Raw genomic sequence first — 20,412 nt, forward strand, 5'->3', positions numbered from 1 at the left:
TAGCAAAATTTTTGTCTAAAAAAGATTATCCTTAATGAATCATAACTAGTAGATTTAGTAATATAACAAAATTTTATACTGAAGTGTATGGTACTTAATGTATTAACTATACAATGTCTCCTTTTAAAAAAACACAATAGGATAACTTAGCAAAAAAAAAAGCCTAACAAATACTAGTAAATCTAAAATGGCAGAATTTCATACATTGGGGATACCAATCCAATCTTAAAATAGGGGTAGGGGTGATTTTTCAGGTTACAGAAAGCAGAATAGGAACTACCTTCTCATTCACCTATATATATTCCCTTGTCAGATTCTAAGTCTACAGTGGATCAGAATTAGTCTGAGTTGATGTTGCAAAATGAAGAAAAACATTTCTCCAACTCATTGCTTTATTACTACCTTTGGTGTTCTTAGGATAGACAGGTAAAAACAACTTCCTAAGTTTCAAATTCCAGAAGTTATAGAATTTTGCTGTCTTTACTGGTAAATCTTCTTTGCCTAGTTTGCATATCAAAGCAAAGTTATTAATCACACTTTTGTTTAAAAGGCACTATCATAAGCATCTTTTAAATGTCCCAATCTTATACTCAATTTCATATATCTGGAATCATAGGCTTCCTCCCAGATAATCTAGACTTCATTTATAATTTTTAAAACATTTCTACTGATGTGTTCTAAAGTTGTGAAATTGTTATGATCTTCACAATAGCTGTACTCTATTACCAGGACTCCACCCACATTTAAAATTAAGGGTAGATCTTAGAGGAAACATCATACTGGATGATTTCTAGATTACTTATGCTGTTAATTATTGTTTTTTTAAAATTATCTCAACTTTCCTGTCAATTTACTGCTGACATAAAAATAAAATGGAGGGAGAGTCAGGCCAGTAGATTTAAAGCCATGAAGATGATATAAACAGGGGTGGGGGTGTGGGCGAGAAGAACAAGGAAAAGGGAAAAAGCAACAATTTTAAAAAGAAAAAGAAATGCAGTAAGCAAAATCAAATAATATGGGATATGAAAAGTAGAAATATGTCAAGAAAAAGAAGAAAAACCCATGGGAAAAGATAACTGTACCAAACAAATCACCATTCACGTATCTGGTGCCTGATAGAAAAGTCATCACATGGTCCAAGGAAAAAGTTTCTCAGGCCCTCTTTCCGAAATGATTTTTGCTTGTGCTTATTCATTGGATCTAACAAAATAAGGATGCCTTTGAGCTATTGATTTGTGCAAATGTGGCTTAATAGCAGAATCATTACTTTTTTAATCTTGGAACTGCCAGTCCCTACTATTTTCAACTGGACTTCAAGTTGTTCGATTGCAAGCTGCCATTACTAATTGTTTTTAAATTCATCGGACATATCTAGTTCAGGAAGTTTTGTTCTTCAGCAATAGACTTCTTTTTTTTTTCGACCCCAGTTTTTAGAACTTTATCTGCTCAGACTGAAGGGCATCTCATTTTGGATGTGTTAATCTTGAAAGAGATTGAACTTGGTTGATCACTTAGAAAAATGTGGTCTCATTGACTCTTGAATACAATATAATTTGGGTCACTATTCCCATTTGCTCAGTAGCATTAAAATGATTCATTCCTGTAGGTTTACATAGGCTGGTATCCCTGTCCGTCCTACAGTTCATTACTGGAATTGAGCAGAAAAGGTCAAATGGGGGGTAATATGTCAAAAGGCTGTAATTAAGATTTAGAAAGATTAATACCGATGGTATTTAATGAAATTGGCTTTTAGAGGAATGCTCATCTATTACTTTGATATTTAACATTTTTTTTTCTTATTAAAATGTTAGTGCTGAATATAAGCACACAATCAGTGGCAGAAATATAAGCTTATGCAACCATCAGCAAGGAGGCCACAACAAATAATCAGATTTTTGTGTATGTTTGGGGGTGCTGATAATGAAATTACTTAGCTTTTCCACATGAGACAAAATTTTGTGGGGTTTTTTTTCCAGCGCTTGCAAAAGATATATTTATTACCATAAATAGCAAACTAACTTAGTTTTTCACTGGACAGACACAGTGTTTTTTGTTTTGTTTTGCTTTGTTTTTATCAGTGTGGCATGAAACTTGTTATAGGGTTTTTTAGTAAAGTTCAGTAATTAGACTTTATTTATTAGATTATCTTTTTATTTTTTTTATTGTTTAAAGTATTACATATGCCTCCTCTTTTCCCCATAGACCCCCTCCCTGGCCAGTCCCACCCCTTAGGACAATTCCCCACCACTCCAGTGTCCCTGTCCATTGGTTATGCTAATATGCATGCATATAAGTCCTTTGGTTGACACAGTGTTTTTTAATCAGTCATTTCAGATGTTTATAGCAATCTCAAATACAAAGAAAAAAATATATCAATTTTCTACAGACAGGGGTTAATTTTTCCCCTGAAGGGAATACTATGCTTAAATCCTGCCTATCACATTGAAAAGGACTCTGTAGCCCAAAGTAGCAGTCTGATGCCTTTTGGTGTTTTGAAGAAGGAGCTGTTTCAAATTGTAAGGAAATTTCCATTTCAAAAATAGCTACTGAACCATCACAATGACTGCTTTGCATATATTTTTGGTCACAAAAATACCATTGTTATTTTTTACTATGGCTATGCAAATGAGATGTTGATAGGATTAAGTTCTGTCACCTTCTGAGACAGTCTTATGTTCTCAGTATTGAAGTTTTCCTTCCCTCTACTTCCTTCACATTTAATTAAAGCCATCAAATTTATTGTGCTTTTCATTCTGGGCAGATTCCCTCTCCCTACTCTTTTTGCCTCTCCTCTGCTGACTTTTCCCAGAATCCTAGTCAGTCCTCTTCCTATTTGCTGCAGGTTGCATCATTTCTTTGTCATGACATTGTCTATTTTCAGTAAAAAAAAACAAACAAAAAACAATTCTCCACCTTATATTTAAAATACCAAAAAAAAAAAAAGTCAATAGTTTATTGTCATTGGTCTACTATGACTGATTATTTTTACACTACATTTGCTAAGTGCTTTCACATCAAGTAAATTGTTTATTGCATTTGTTCAATATGCATTTTGGGAAGCTCATGATGGTATCAAATGTGTATGTGTATGTGTGTGCGTGTGTGTGTGAGTGTGTGAGTGTGAGTGTGTGTGTGTATGTGTGTGTGTGTGTAAAACAAGTCATTCTTAAAATTGTTATATCTGTTTTTGTGTTTCTAAAACCTACCAACCATTCAACTTTAACACACACACATACACATACACACACACTCACATTCACACACACTTCAATAATCAATATTCAGGTTTTAAAAGTTTTGCATACCATGTTCTTCTTTTTTGTAAATGGCTAAACATGCCTTTGTAATAAAGCTTGAATACTCAACAATTTGAAAAATTTGTTGTTTTTGCTTTTTTAACATTCAATTACATATGAGTATGTGGCAAGTCAAGTCACAAAACAGTATATTTGTCATAATCACTTTATTGTAAAGTATGTGTTATTTTAATTATATAGAGTATGTATATGCATGTGCACAAATATATCTAAAAATGATTAAAAGAGATAAAGAGATAGTTAATATATTTTCTATGGTTAGTTGCATTATTGATAATTTTTATTTTATTTTCTGTGCTTTCCTATATTTTCCAACATTCCTACAATAAACATGTAATTTTTTTTATTCAAGGGATAATATATTTTTAAATGAAAAGGAAGGAAAGACAATAGGAAGAAAGGGTAAGATGAAGGAAGGAGGGAGAGAGAAAAGAAAAAAAGAAAAGAAAATATTTGTAATTTGGCAGGACGCCTGTGTGAAGCCCAGCAGGTCACTGTTGACTTCCTTATATGTCAATTATCCTCTACTATATCTGGATTTTATAAAGAACGAGTAGTTTTCATTTATGGAATTATTAGAGGCCCCGTGCACGAAATTTGTGCACTGGGGGGGGGGAGGTTTGTCCCCCAGCCCAGCCTGCACCCTCTCCAATCTGGGACCCCTTGAGGGATGTCTGACTGCCCTCTCACAATCCAGGACTGCTGGATTCCAACTGCTCTCTCCTGCAGGCCTGGTCCCCCCCAACTGCCCTCCCCTGCAGGCCTGCATCCCCCCCAACTGTCCTTCCCTGCAGATCTGGGTCCTCCCCAACTGACCTCCCTTGCTGGCCTGGTCTCCCCCAACTGCCCTCCCTTGCTGGCCTGGTCACCCCCAACTGCCCTCTTCTGCTGGCCTGGTCATCCCTGACTTCCCACAACTGCCCTCCCCTGCAGGCCATCTTGTGGTGGCCATCTTGTGTCCACATGGGGGCAGCCATCTTTGACCACATGGGGCGGCCCTTTGTGTCTTGGAGTGATGGTCAATTTGCATATTACTCTTTTATTAGATAGGATATGTGCTAAAAAACGTAATTATTAGCATAGTTCTACTAAAAGAGAGAAACAATGAATATAAGGGTATATTTGTGAATACATATACTCAGATATGGCATCATGACATTATTTTCTTAATCTGGTCTAGTTTAGCATTAACTGTAGTTTGCTTCCTCTAATTCTCTAACTCTGGGAAGAGAGAAAACACCCCTGGAACCATGAACTGGTTAGGATTGGGCAATAAGAACCTAAACTTAGATTCCAGAACTATCATAGAAACCTTGAATGGGCAGTCGATAATTTTAGCTTTTTGGTTTTAGAACTCAAAAGGGCAGTGTTCTGGATATCAAATTATATTTATCTATCTCATCTTATCGTGGTGCTTTGTCTGACAAAGAATCGCTTTTAAAATCTTAACCAGGGAGTGAGTGAGAGTATTGAAGTTGTTCAGAATGCTTCCTCTGTTTCCTTCTTTGATATACACTGACTGACATCAGTGGGCTTTATTGGAGATATTTACTTACATTGTTTTAAGGCAGCCCAATTTCAACCCTTTTCATCTCATGTACACATAAACTAATTACTAAAATTCTGTAGCACACCAAAAAAGATGTTTTTTGCCAATATGACAAAAATAGGTATACTTTTGATTCATTCACACCAATGAATATTATGTTGGCTGTTGTCATTTTTTTTTTTTTTTTACATTCTAAGGGAAAAGAGGTCAGTGACCCTGACTAAAAAGTCAGGTATTTCATGGTTTAAAAATTCTTGTGGCACATTGCTTTTTATGTGTCTATTTCTTCTATAAAAGCCCACCATGCTTATGTGAGTATAATAAAACAGTAGAATTTGGCACCCTCCAACCTCTTGTTGTGGATTGCTGAAATGATGTTGGAAAGTGAATATAAAAGTAGTGCATACTAGTATTGCCAAATATTGACTTTGTTTGCTAACTCCATCACATAAAATTTCTGATGACAACCTAAGTAAAGTTCAGTTGAAGATAAAACATTGCAAAATAAATGCCAAAAATGGAAACCATTTTTCAAAACACTAAATTAGGAAGTTAAGGAATCAGGGCAATTAATCAATATTTCAAAATGATGAATATATTTTACAAAACACCACTTAAAATGAAAAACTCAAAAGAGAGGTTTTTCTGAATGTTTAAAACAATGTTTATTTTGGGCTTCTGTGGAAGATGACAGATAAGGGTTTTGGAAAACACTTTACCTAAAATTTTTGCTACAATTGTATTCTTCATCAAAAATGATCTGAAAGCATATATGAAAATCATTTAGTATTTGATGCTAATAATTATACTTGTCATTTATTGAGAATCTATTTCCTAAGTCCTTTACCTAGGCTTAATCAATTCTCTTGACAAGCCTGTATTAACTTGCTTTTAGAAAATACACTATTATAAGACAACATTCCTTCAGTCATTCCACAAACTTTTGTTTTGTGCCAGATATTTTGATAATTTAACAGGCAAGTCAAAGTTACTTAAGCACATGGGCTTGCATTTCTTCAGGGCAGGTAAGATGGAAAGAAGACAATAAATACAGAAATAACATTTTTAAAATGTGTTATAATGACTCAAAGATAGGACAGGGAATTGTTAGTAGTGAAATGACCCAGAATGTTACTGGTAATTGGACCTTGGTTAAGCAACCTCAGTATTGAATTCTGGCTAAGAAAGAATTCAGAGCCAATCTGAAATATAAATAAATGGTTATTTAGAAAGCCACAGAAGTAGAAGTGACAGTGGAAGCAGTGAGCCAGCAGGGCTGTGTGGGCTCAGGAAACAAGTTACAGCGGCAAAAGTAGGGCCCTTGGAACTTAGGAGAAAGAAAGCAAGGATATATCCATGCTGGGGAAAGAAAGTCATGGAGAAAAGCATGGGCATGAGGAAAGACACAACCTTGGGAGGGAGGGAGGGAGAGAGAGAGAGAGAGAGAGAAAGGAGCTAGGTCCTCCACTCTAAGGCTTTTAAGGTTGGGGATTTTAAGGAAGGTCCCAGGGAAGGATCTCAATAGAATATTCATCAGATTTTCAGGTGTGTCCTTTCAGGGTTGTGGTCTCCGCTGATTGGCCTGGAGCCAAAACACAACTGAGGCTTAGATCTTATCTCTACTTTGACCAAAACTCTGTCTTTATGGTCAACATACCTAAGGATTTGTTCCTAAGATTATTTGATGCAGGTCAGACCCTCCTTGTCCTGAGGGCTTAATACTAAAGGAGTGGTCATGCAAGGGCTTGTATGAGAGTAATGTAAAGCTATTCTCTGGCCTCGTTGTTCCTCTTCTAAGGTAAGGTATGGTACCATTGATCCACATGTAGGCAAACTTGGCATATCCAAAATAACCAAAGAAAACAAATAAGACAATGTGCCAAAAGCTGAATTTAAAGTATAGTTGAGGAGACATATTAATATGAAATATTTAGATAGGAGTTCAATAGTGGCTTTAAATAGCTTCTATATGCTGATGACGCCTATGTGTTTATCTCCAGCCCAGTCAGATTCCTAGACTTATAACTCCAAGTACCTATTTGATGCTTTCACTTAAATGCCACCTAGCTATCTCAATTTTTACATGCTAATTTATACAACTGTATCTTATAATTTTAATTAACATGAGTAATTTCTCCTTGATCCTGATTAACTATAGTTCCTTAGAGAAGACTGTATTGCTGGACTTACCAAAGGACAAGGAGAGAACTTGTAAACAAGTGCTACTAGTAATTTCTGGATAAATTTACAAGAATGCCCCGATTTCCTTAATAATTCAACAAATCACTGAGGACCTAGTAGGGTCAGTTCTGAGACCCCAGTGGAAGAAAAGAAACCAAATTCCTGTCTTTGAGGAGCTTATAGTCTAGTGTGGTGTTTAGTGGAGCAAAGGCAACGGACAACAATCACAAACACACACACACACACACACACACACACACACACAGAGTAATGAGTGCTATAAATGGAATAGCCAGATAAAGCATACATTTATTCCAGCACAAGGAAAGGTCATCGGAAGTTGCTATAGTCAGGAAGGATGTCATAAAGAAGGATGCCTGCATTAATTCTGTTGATCTGATAGGTGGAGAACTATAATTCAATTTTCACGAGACCTGAACATCACAAACTTTAATTTTGTCCACTCTATATTACTATTATTCAAGCTTTATGCTATAGCAACTTAGCAGTTGGAGTTTTTGTCTAACTCCACCTCTGCCATTTTATGCTGCAAACTAAGGTATAGCAAAGTACCAGAACATCTTCTTTAAAGTTTCATTTATCTCCTTAATTGATCAGCAATAAAGTAGTTAAGATGATTGCTAATTTAGACTTGAAACCCATCAATGTTGCCTCATTCTTCCCTTCCCAGTAATCATCCCTGTATTTTTTCATGATAATTAGCCAACTTTTATTATTTAGCACTTTATAATTACAAGTTACCTTGTAGTCATCATTTAATTATTCCTAACAGGATTCCAATTAAATTATTGGAAATCTATGCTTTGCATCTATATGGAAAAATACTAATTTTTTTCCATACTATATTGCGATTTTCAATGAACCTTAACTATACCTCCCTTCACTTGATTTAGACCTAATATCTTATTTGAATGTGCAAATCTTCTTGCTGTAAAAAATACCAGTTTGGAGCTTGATCTCTAATTCGACAAACAGAACTTTTAAAAATATTAACATAATTCATTTTGGTGGCATTGAACATTTAGATACCAGCTTAAATTACACATGCTGATTTAATGGCAAAATTTTTTTGAAAAACAAATAGCAATTTCCTATTCCTTATTTTATTTTCCAGTTCAAAATACATTCCCTATTTTTTTCCCATTTCAAAATGCCTGATTTATCATGATTTAATTGAAATCCAGAAACACAGGTAAAAAGTGAATTTATAGTTCAGGAGAAGTAATTCTAATTAAAAATTGGACAACAAAAAAGTTTGTTATGAATGGAATTATTAGAGACTTATTTTGTGTTACTTTAGGTGCATGTTTGATTAAGTTCTTGTGATTTGGAATCAGCCTATTTGAATCCCACATAGCAAGTTCCTCTTCTCTCTCTGGCTGTGCCCTTCCTGAGTTTCAGCGTCAGGACCTGCACAGTGAGATTAAATAGAGTAGTTATTGCAAAGGATTGCCATAAGGATGTTCATGACTGCCCAATAAATGTCCCTTTTATGTTTGCAGAAGTAAAAGTCTCCAAGAATAGGGAAGTCCTTTTCCTCTAAGGTTTTCTCTAATTTAGGATTACATATGCAGACTCTATCTTAGTGGCATATACTCATGATGAGGTTGTTGCTTGGAGAAATAAGCAGGTAATACTCGGACACTATGATATTCACAGCCCGAGAAAGTCAGTGCCCCAGCCTTAAACGACTCACAGAATTTTTAGTTCTATTACCTGAATCCACATTTCTCTGTGACTCTTATTATAGAAGAAAAAGATTTTAAAAGCAGAATCCACCAGTTCATTGGATCAGTTAAGCCTTTATTGTATCCACAGGCCCTTAAAGCTCCCTCTGTAATCATCCACTTTTGTCATTTAACAGCCTTGTTTCTTGTTTTTGGCAGCAGACCCCAAGTGAATGGGCCTATCTGGGGATGAGAAGAAAGGAAGCCACCCAAAGGCCCTTTTTTTGCCTTTGCTAACTGATGGTTTCCAAGCAGTTTTCTGGTGTTTGGAAACACTGCGTCGTAACTGGGGGAAGAGGCAGCTGTGCTTTGGGCCACATGAGGTAATTTGCAGACACATTTTAATTGCCTTTTAGGGAGCATGAAGGAGTTCCAAATAGTCTAATGAGTTCCAGCAAACACCTGTGAAATGCTTTTAGACGGCCGTGTAATACTGAAATTAAGACTGTAATGCAGCAATTGGAGGCATGGTGGCTTGGTTTTTTCCCTCCACTAGAAAGGAGTGAGAGCAATATTTGAAAGACCCCTGGCCAAAGTAGGCTTGCCACTTGCAAAGGATAGCTTATCTTGACTTCTTGGACTAATAATGAATTCAATAATGTTTGATAGCATCTTCACATCAAACTTTAGATTAAAAAAAATAAGAATCTTAATCAGACAGTAAAATTCAAGGGAGAGGGATATCAGAGAGTTATTCTAAAACTATACACACCTATCAATAAACAATATTAAATGGAAAGATGTGAAACAGAAAAAAAAACCTCATTATAAAATGGTGATAGATGGAGATTGTGGAAAATACCTTATAGTTTCTTACCCTCCCTCCTTCCCTTCCTTTCTTCATTTTTTAAGTACTTCATTGTAAATGAAGATATTTTTGAGAGATGAATAAATTCTAATTCACAGGAACAAATGAATTGCAATAGAGAAAAGACTGATAAAACTTCAAGGTTAAAAGAAGTATAGCCGCACTCTAACTTCAGCCCCATATTATAATTTTGTGAGTGTGTTTGTGTTTGCCTCATTATATAAATGCATTACTTACTCTCCCTTCTCCTGAGAAGTAGCAACTCTCCTGAAATGTATGTTTATCGTTCCAAAAGATCTCTTTACACTTTTAACATATACGATGTATAAGACTGCACATACATACTTATGCACTCCAGAAAAATAAAATAAAACACTCTAAAATGAATCACCACTGCGAGGCTCTTTTTTTCTTAACGTATTTGTAGCGCACATCAATCTTCACAGATGTAACTATAATTCGTTTAGTTTCATGGATGTATAATGCTCCACTGTAAGGCTGCCCACACTTTATTCTTTTGTTTTAGATATTTAGGTTGTTTTTATACTTTCCCTATTGCAAACAATGCTTCTCTCATCTATAGTTATAAAATTATTTCTGTAGATGACTTAGGAATGGAATGGGTAGTTGACAAATTATATGCACTTTCAACTTGATTAGGAACTAGACTACTGCAGTGATCATTTTGCAGTATATATTAATATTAAGTCATGATGTGGTGAACTTGAAACTAATAGTGTTATATTTGTTATATAGGTGCATTAAATATATAGTGAATGCTAACATTTTAACGGAAGTATAGATTTGACATTTCATATTTTGTACTTCATCTGGCCACATTGATGTGTGACAGACAATCAAGTTCTCAGAGGATTTTTATTGTTGTCAGTGTTTTAGTTCTCAAATTATGGGGGGACAGAGTTTTGCTGTATAGGGAGAAGGAAGTCGTTCTTTGGCTGGTATGAATGAAATGACAGCTCATCCTAAGAATAAGGGTTCATGCTATGAAATGTGTGCATCACTACTTTCTCGGCAATGAAACATTTTATAAAAAAAATTACCTCTATCACACATGTGGCCATAACGTGTAGTCCAGTGGTCGGCAAACCGCGGCTCGCGAGCCACATTCGGCTCCTTGGCCCCTTGAGTGTGGCTCTTCCACAAAATACAACGGCCTGGGCGAGTCTATTTTGAAGAAGTGGCGTTAGAAGAAGTTTAAGTTTAAAAAATTTGGCTCTCAAAAGAAATTTGAATCGTTGTACTGTTGATATTTGGCTCTGATGACTAATGAGTTTGCCGACCACTGGTGTAGTCAGTTTGCTTAGTAGCAGCATAGCTGTTTAGAAAATGGAACATGAGGAAAGGAGGAGTCTAGTTCAATGTCCACATAATAAAAAGTATTCGCCCTTGGAAGATTTAAAATATCTGTTGCTCTGGTCTGCATGATCTAGAAACATTGTTTTACTTTATTTCAGGTGTCTTTGATGCACTCAGAAGCTTACTTATTTCATTTTCTTCCCCTGAAATTACTTTTTCGAGCTAGGTGGACATGTTATCCTGCCACATTTACAAAGAAATGAAAAACTTAATGAGTAAGGTCCTATCGGATCCCTTTGGGCAGAGATCTTTCACCAGAACCAGCATATTCAAATACCAGAAGTGAGAATGTTAATGTAGATATCTAGGAAAACCAGGACCTGTTGATAGCCCACAGATGGACCGGACTGATACCAATTTATCAGATGCTGCCAGACCTCAGAAGATAGGTAACATACATGTTGAGGCATAAAATATATGTGACATTTGATTTAAAATGTTATATGTGATTTTCAAATCATTGGATTCAACAGGGTAAAAAAGAGGAGGGTCAGAAGTCATCAAGGTGTAATCTGATGATAGTTCAATTTTCCTTGTGACAAAGGTTAACAACATGCTAGACTTTGCCATAATATATATCACTGGGTTTGCTTTTTTTTAATCTATAGTATTGCATATTCTCTAACATACCTTTTATAAATGTTAGTGTGAGAAACTGCTTTTACAAGAGAAAATGAGAAAAGAACAATGCATCAATGGATTCGAGTCAGACTAAGACGACATTAAAGCAGTGTGGTTATAAGTATGGATATTTGAGTTATGCAGTTCATTTTGAGTGCTGATTCAGCCATCTACTACATTGTGGTCCTGGCAAATTATTAGGTTAATGTATGCTTTTGTTTCCAAATCTGTATAGTAGGGATAATAATAATAATAATATATGCACTATGGTTGTTTTGAATATATGAAATAATTCATATAATGTAATTAGAAAATGCTTTGCTTTAAATAATTCAATATTTTTATATAATATTGCTATTATTATTATTATTATTATTATTATTATTACTATGTGCCTAAGTATACCTTAGGCTTAAAATGCTCTTGAATATAATTAATTCTAAAAGAAAAGGAGATTTTCTCAATGGGCCATCATGGAATATGATTTCCTTGACTTCATTATTCTACAGAAAAGTGAAGGACCCTGACCAGGCTATGATGAAAAGGTAAAATAAGAGCTACCCTACATAATCTCATTATCCCCTAACCAGGCTCATGTCTACATCTTAATCTTTCTTTCCCAAGACATTTGCACTGCAATGGTTAACAATAACTATATGCTCAGCTTGGCCTTTCTAAACTATGTTGAATAAGTGGTGACTTTTCCACGCATGTGCTCTTTGCAATTTCAGAGTGCGATGCCCACAAACAGCGCAGTACCCACCATTGATTACCTAATTACACGATCACTCCATCAGTAACTCAGCGCAACATCTGTGACCCTCTATGTCACCGCCGCAGCCCCCTTGTCTTTCCCCTGGAGCTTCACTGAGGCGGTTCTCCTGACATAATATATTCATTATCCATTAGATCTGGCACACGCTCCGCAGTGCTCAATTACGATACAATCGAGCGAAGGGTCTGGTGTCGGCCAGTGTAATGACTTTCTGATTATCTGTCTTTAAATGATGAATGAAACGAAAATGTACTGCTCAAACCAAATATAAGATTGTTAGGATGCCAAATGAAAATGGTGCCTAGCCTCCTTTATGGGAGAATGGCAGAGGCCTGCTTTTATTCAGCAATAGCTCCCAGAAGATAGTTTTCCAAGTCATTCCCAGCCTTCAGTGATGAGATTACTATGAATCTATTGACTCTCTATGTCCCGAATTGACATTTTGGGGTCATTGTAATTCACAAGAACTTTCAAATAATTTTGCATTGGCCTCGTCTTTTGGCTTTAATTATGTGAACTGACCTCCCCATGATAGTCTTATCACTTCTAGTTTCTCACCTGGATCAGGTTATTTTTTGAGCTGTGTTTGTCTCACAGAGAGCTGTAAAATAATTAAGCATATTGATACATAGACAGGCATTTAAAAAAAACAACAACCTGCCAGGATTATAAATATGTGGGAGACTCAAAAACATTTTGTTGTTCAAATAATTATGAAGCAGGTGTTTGATAGTACAGTCATTTCTGTTTCTGTTTACATCTTTAGTTATTATTCTGTTAATTATAATTGAAAATCCAATAAAGCTTTATAATGGAACACTCAAAAATCTGACTTGAATTACAGCTTCTCCCAATTTATTCCCTTAAATAGAAAACATTGGACCTTAGGTTATAAAATACCTTTTAAAATCCAATTCCCTTCCCAATTCTTTAATATTTTTATAATAACTTAACCTTATGGAAGATTCAGACGAGAAAGGGTAAATGTATTAATTTTTCATGTCACAATTAGGCTTACCTAATGTTGTTTGGGCATCTGAAAGTTTCCCATAGTGGTGGCTGCCATTATGTAGCTATATAAGATGAGGCAAATTTCTGCCTCACTTTGCACTCAAATTAGGTAAATATATGTACTAGAGGCCCGGTGCATGAAAATTCATGCACTGGAGGGGGGGTCCCTCAGCCCGGCCTGCCCCCTCTCACAGTCCAGGAGCCCTCAGGGGTGGGAGGTGACCCTGCCATCAGGGGAAGGCAACACCCCCATCACACCTCTGCTGCTGCCACTGCTGGTAGCACAAGCCCAGGCCGGCCCTGATTATCTGAGCCTCCGCCGGCCCTGGGCAGCTGGGCAGCCACCATCCGAGCTTGCCTGCACCTCAGGCTGGCCCTGGGCAGATGGGGGGCTGAGGGGACTGGGGGACTCGGGAGGCAGGCACATGGCAAGTCCAGGCCAACCTAGAGGCGGGCCCAGCCTTGCCATGCCTGCTGCCCTGGCGGGGCTGAGGGGACTGGGCACCTCCATCTTGTGGCTGTGGGCATCACCATCTTTGAGGGCGTGGCAGTCAATTAGCATATTCCCTCTTTATTAGATAGGATATATATATATATATATATATATATATATATATATATATATTCTACTAAATTAGAATTTTCAAAATAAATTTCTACTGTTTTTCCTTACATTAGTTTACATATTTGAGAAGCTAATTTAAAATTCAGTTTTAGATCAGCTTCTCATTATAACTAACCAGGCTCATGTCTACATGACCAAAATAAAATTTGTTTGGATCTCATTTGATTTGGACAAAGAGATAGTCTTTGTGCTTGTGGGAGATGAATGACTCTGGTATAAGGGATTGGTAACTGTCCTTCCTATTTGTTGATATTTGCAACAGAATTAAATCTACTCCATGGTGAAGAACTCTGAATATGTCTACAAAATGCTCCCATTCCTAGGATTAGAACTGCCTTCTTGTCTTTTACTTTAAAGAATGACTACACTAGGTATTTGTTAAATGTCTCGAGTCCTTCTCCGTAAAGTAAAAAACAAGAAAAAATTGTCTCTAAGGGCACTGATTAAGTGAGCTCACTAATTAATTAAGTACATCTCAGCATTCTTGGTTTGGAAACTCGAACACGAATCTTCTAAGCTTGTAGTTTGTAAAAACTAGCGAGGATATATAAATATCATGTTTTTCCTTTTGTTTCCAGCCAGAATAGAAAGTATTTAAATGGGGACATATTAGAAGCTGGAGGGAAATATGAATTAATTTTGAGGTCATTGACTGCTTTACTTTGATTTCATATTTGTTTATTTAAAAATAAATAAATATTTGAAAAAGGTGCTGATGTAGTAGAAAGAAGGTCTAAATTTCCTTTTAGTTGGTAAAGACAGAATTTTCTTGAAGCATGTATTAAAAGAATGCAGTTTTAAGCAGCATCCTCATTACTGCTTTTCAACCTATTGTTAATGGTTGAAAATGAATGCAAAACACACCAAAATTAGAATCTTGAACATCTTTTTCTTTTAGTCATAAGACTTAAATATATTAGGAGATAATTTAAGTTTATCAACAAAATAGCCAAGGTCTAGCTCCGTGTTAGACTAAATACAAGTTATTCTAGAAAGATATCTGCTCAGTGTCCAAAAAAACAACAACACAAAAACACATCAATTTGCTGAAACTGGTTTGGCTCAGTGGATAGAGCGTTGGCCTGCGGACTGAAAGGTACCAGGTTTGATTCCGGTCAAGGGCACATACATTGGTTGCGGGCACATCCCCAGTGGGAGGTGTGCAGGAGGCAGCTGATCGATGTTTCTCTCTCATTGATGTTTCTAGCTCTCTATCTCTCTCCCTTCCTCTCTATAAAAAATCAATAAAATATATTTAAAAAAACAACAAAACAAAACAACAACAACAAAAAACACATTAATTTATCCTTCATATAAAACTCCTGGTTCAGAGAAGAAGAATATTTCCTATGATTTTCAAGTTCCTCAGGGTGATGCCAGGAGTCACCTGCATACAGGATGTGTTGTGTTACATGAGAGAACCCTGGCCTTAGGGAGCCTACATCTTTTATAATGGGAACACAGCATGCCTATCCTTTACTCCCAGGGAGGCACCATCTTTATCTTCCACAGTTCTAAGGATTCATGCCCTTTGTTCCAGAAAACAAAACAAAACAAAAAAACACACACACATTTTTTCTGTATTCCATGCTGTTTTCCTATACATGTATAGTCTAAAATGAAAGCATCCATCGATACATGCTAACACATGACATCCATGAGGAATTATCTCCCAACACTTGTATTTCATAATTTCTAGGAAACATATTCTTTATATTGGTTTAAATTTTCATGGTTTAAACATTCACAAACATTTTATATTTCTTTGACAGCACAGCTCTGAGCTAGGTTTTACTAATCCCATTTTACAGATGAGTATACTGAGTCCGATAGACTAGGTACATTTTTCTGGGTTCCGTGGCAATAAGTGGTAAAACAGAGACTTCAGTCCAGGTCTTCTGCCTTCTAATATATTATATTTCCTACAAAGCCAGTGTATTCCCTTTATTCTCCATACTTATTAGCAACTGCATGTAAGAGAATCAGCTAATTATGTGATATGATTTGAGAAATGTTTTGGGAGGCCTGTCATCAACAAAACAAAACATTTTCCTTTGTTCCTATGACAGCAGATCATTGTTTTCTCTGTAAATAAAGTTCATTTATATAATTAGCACCAATACATAGTGTCAGGTAATAGTCCTGAAATAATGAGTAAGAAAGATGCAAAGCCACTCCTAAAAGAAGAAAGTGACCAAAAAGCCTATTCGTAGGGACAACTTGTATGGAAGTGAATGCGTTATGCAGAGTAAATGGTCAGTGCTACAAGGGAAAAGATTAAGGAACAAACACCTGAAACCTTAGGACTTTTTCTAATTGCATAATCACTTGATTAGTGTAGGCTGAATTACATAATTGCACAGTGAAACTTGACATTTCTAGATGGAGCATGCCATTCAAAAGAGAGGTAGGGAGGGGTTTGGAGATGGAGTTAACAGGGAAACATTACTGCCTGGCCCAACACTTGTATGCCAGGGCAAGCTGCTAAACACCACCAGTTTTCATCACAGCTTCTGACTTCCTCTTCTGCCAAATGAACAGATTACCACAGCAGGGTGTTCCTCCACTTAGTGAACTTTAGAAAAGTTATCTGTGGGTCTTGGGGCGTTCTGTGTGGTTGCAGAAAGGAAAAGTGTCTCTATCTATCTATCTATCTATCTATCTATCTATCTATCTATCTATCTATCTATCTATCTACCTTATCTATCTATCTATCTATCTATCTATCTATCTATCTATCTATCTATCTATCTATCATTAATTGTCCCTACAAGTCCTTTTGCCATTCTTAAACCCCCTAATTGTGCTGAATATAACTAGTAAGGTAATTAATGTCTTAAAAACATTTTAAAAAATAAATAAGCTCATACCTCTCCTTTTTCATTTTCTTCCTCTCTAATGTTTTCTGTCTCCCATATGGGTCGCTTTGCTGACTCCATCATACTTCCATAAATTAAAATGTGCCACAGTAAGTGAATGAGATTTTAGGGTTGTATTCATTCTTACTCATTCTTTGATTTTTAAAATGATTCCTCCCCATTTTATACCATGGGTATTTTTTTTTACCTCATTATATAAAATGTGCTTAATTATTTCACTTTCTTTCAACAGGATATTGTGATTCTTAAAGTTATAGTTAAATTATTAGTCCCTAAGAGAGAATTCAATAATAAATACCTCCTTTTCTTCTTTATTAATACTGAAACACAATTCCTCTCAATTTATTTTCATTCCCAGTAGAAGAAATTTGAACAAGAATTCGTATCTGTAATTGCTGAATAATATCTGTACAATTTATTTTCTTCCTCTATTTCTGTGTTTTATGAGTCAGTGTTTTAGATTTTTTATGACCATGGTTTTCTATCCAATAAATGATTAGTTGAGTAAAGCCCATATTTTTAATAGGAACTCATAGTTATTGCACTTGAAAGAATTAATAGTTGGACTCAACTTTAAGTTACAAATCTAGAAATCTCACCTGCTTCCAGCTAAATTTTCCAAGCCACACACCTCAAAAATGCACACAGGAACACATACACACACACACCACTAAGCATAAAAGGTGTATCAGTTAAGATGCTTTTACTTATGAAAGAATATCTCAACTCAGACTGGCTTAAACAATAAATGGTTTATAGCCAGAGTATGTGGAAGGCAGTTCCTCAGAATTTGAACTCCTCCTCTGGGATTTTCTTGGCTTTGTTCTCTTCCTGGGACAGCATGATGCCTAGGTCATTAGGTGACTTTAGAGCCAGTTATAATGGGAAGCATATCATGGTGAAGTTCCAGTTCCTGCTATAATATTGAGACCTGCTGTAACGTTCTAGCCCTAGAATAGACACAAGTCCTATTGTGTGAGAGTGTAACAGGGACATTTTCCAACAAGTTTAGAAATCAGAGTTGAGTTTTCAAACTCAAACAGGGAAAAAATTATGATGACAGACCCAAGACAGAAAGGCAAAGAATATGAGAGCTGGCAGGAACTCATGTGTGAATGTCATTGCTACATGAACAATGGACACAAACTGAAAATAAACCAGAAGAAGACAAGGCCTGGAAGGATTCTAAGCCAGAATTCTGCTCCTGACCTGTCCTGAATTTGGATAGTGACAGTTTTAAATGTGGACATAATAGAAACATTTAAAACATTCTATACTAATTGGGCAATGGAGAGTCACCAACATGATCCCAGTTCGGTTTAGGAAAAATCATTGTGAAAAGTTGTTTAAGATTAATTACAGTAGAAAGAGACTACAGGTAGCAAAGCAAATTAGAACACTTACGTTATTCTAGCCAAAAATTACAAAGGCTAACCTACATACTAACTAAAGAGGAGAAAAAATATTGTAAGGGCAACATTTATTAAACTTACAATAATGGGAAAATTATTGCCAGATAATTAAAATTATTGCCAGATAATTTGGCTTTTACTTCTGGTTCTGGCAATAGCTATATGATCAAGTGTATAAGGAAAAGCAATAGTTTGTAAATATCCATTAAGCTACCAAATGGATGAATTCCTACACTGTGTCTTTCCCTGCTTGTTATGGTCTTCCAATTAGAGATCAATTGTTATATTGCCAGAAAATACCACAAGCAACTCAAATATTATGCCCTTCCCCACTGCAATCTACAATAGAATAGCAGAACATTGGAGCCTTTTAATGTGAGAGTGGCAAGTAAAACTATTCAAAAAGTTTTCGTATACTAAGAATAAATGCTGCTGTAATAAAAATACTTAGAAAAATATGTCATTAAATAAGTTCAGTGGTGCTGCCATATTAATTTACACCTGTCGGATCTGCAATCACATGTATCCCACAGAAGCCAAATGCAATGTGACTCCATGGAGACTGTTATTTTTAAAAATATTTATTGTTTTCTTTTTCGTTCACATGTGAAATGAATAAGCTGGCAAAAAGCAACCCTGCCAAAATTAATTGAATAAAAATATGAGAAATGTGCCTTTTCTTGGCTTCTCATAAACTAAAAGCTGCCATCTGATCTCAAAACTTAGATATAATCAAATACATGATAAGAAGTAGGGAAGGTTCTCCAAATGACCTGGAAAGCCTGAAAAAAGAGTGAGGAAAAAGGGTATAATTAAAAGTTATAAAAAACAACAACAACACAAAACAAAAGTGTAAGCCAAGGGTCAAAGCATTTCATGATATACTGCACATTTAATGGAGAACAATTGCAATGTAATTTGGTTCATTTAAATTATTTGTTACAATACCAATATGGTCTCCTTTAAAATAGTCATGTTCTCTCCAATGAGGTTACTATTGTGCACATATATCAGAACTTCTCTTTTGTTTGTGTGTTTCCAGTGCCTTTATCATATCCTTTTGAAAATCAGCAAGAATGATAAATAAACTAGTATCTCATTTAAATGGAAAAGTTATCAAGCAAAGCCCAACCATATGTATTTTAAATACAAAGGTAGAGATAGATTGAAAGTAAAATAATGGAAAAATTGTGCTTTGCAAATCATAAGCATAGAAGCTGGCACAGCTAAATTAATATCCAACCAAGTAAATTTCAAAACAAAGGCTATTACAAGATATAGAGAGATTAATAGAAGCACTTCAGCTTTAACCATTTGGCTCAGTAGGTAGAGCGTTGGCCCCTGGACTGAAAGATCCCAGGTTGGATTCTGGTCAAAGGCATGTACCTTGGTTGCAGGCTCAATCCCCAGTAGGGGGCGTGCAGGAGGCAGCTGATTGATGTTTCTAACTCTCTATCCCTCTCCCTTCCTCTTTGTAAAATCGATAAAAATATAGTTTAAAATCAGTAAATAAATAAGAAAAGCACTTCTTCTGAAAGACATAGCATTCCTCAATATATGTGTACATACTAAGTGAGCATTAAAATTCAAAAAGCAAGACTAATAAAACCAATAAGTGAAATAGAAAAATTTGATGTTAGAGATTATAATATCCATTTATCAGTAATTGATAAAACAAGCAGACAAAAAATTAGTGGAATATAGATGTAAACAACACTGTCAATCAACTGGACCGAATTGACAATTTATAAATCCACAGGCCCACATTAACTGACATTAACCTCCAAAACTACAGAGTATACTTTACTTTAAAATGGAAGGATTCATGTGACCCATGATTAACTGCTGGGTCACAAAATGTCTCAATAAATTTCAAAAGGAAATGAAATTTATCAAAGTACATGTTTTTTTTTTGTTTTTTTTTTGTTTTTGTTTGTTTTTGTTTTTTTTTACCACAGCACAACTAAATCATCAATAATGGTAAGATATCAACAACAACAAAATACACAAATGTTTGAAAATTGACTAATTTATTTTAAAATAACCTGGGAGTCAAAGAAAAATCTGCAAATTAGAAACTATTTAACTGAATGATAACAAAACCGATAT

Source organism: Cnephaeus nilssonii (assembly GCF_951640355.1).
Source record: "Cnephaeus nilssonii genome assembly, chromosome: 5".
NCBI lineage: Eukaryota > Metazoa > Chordata > Mammalia > Chiroptera > Vespertilionidae > Cnephaeus > Cnephaeus nilssonii.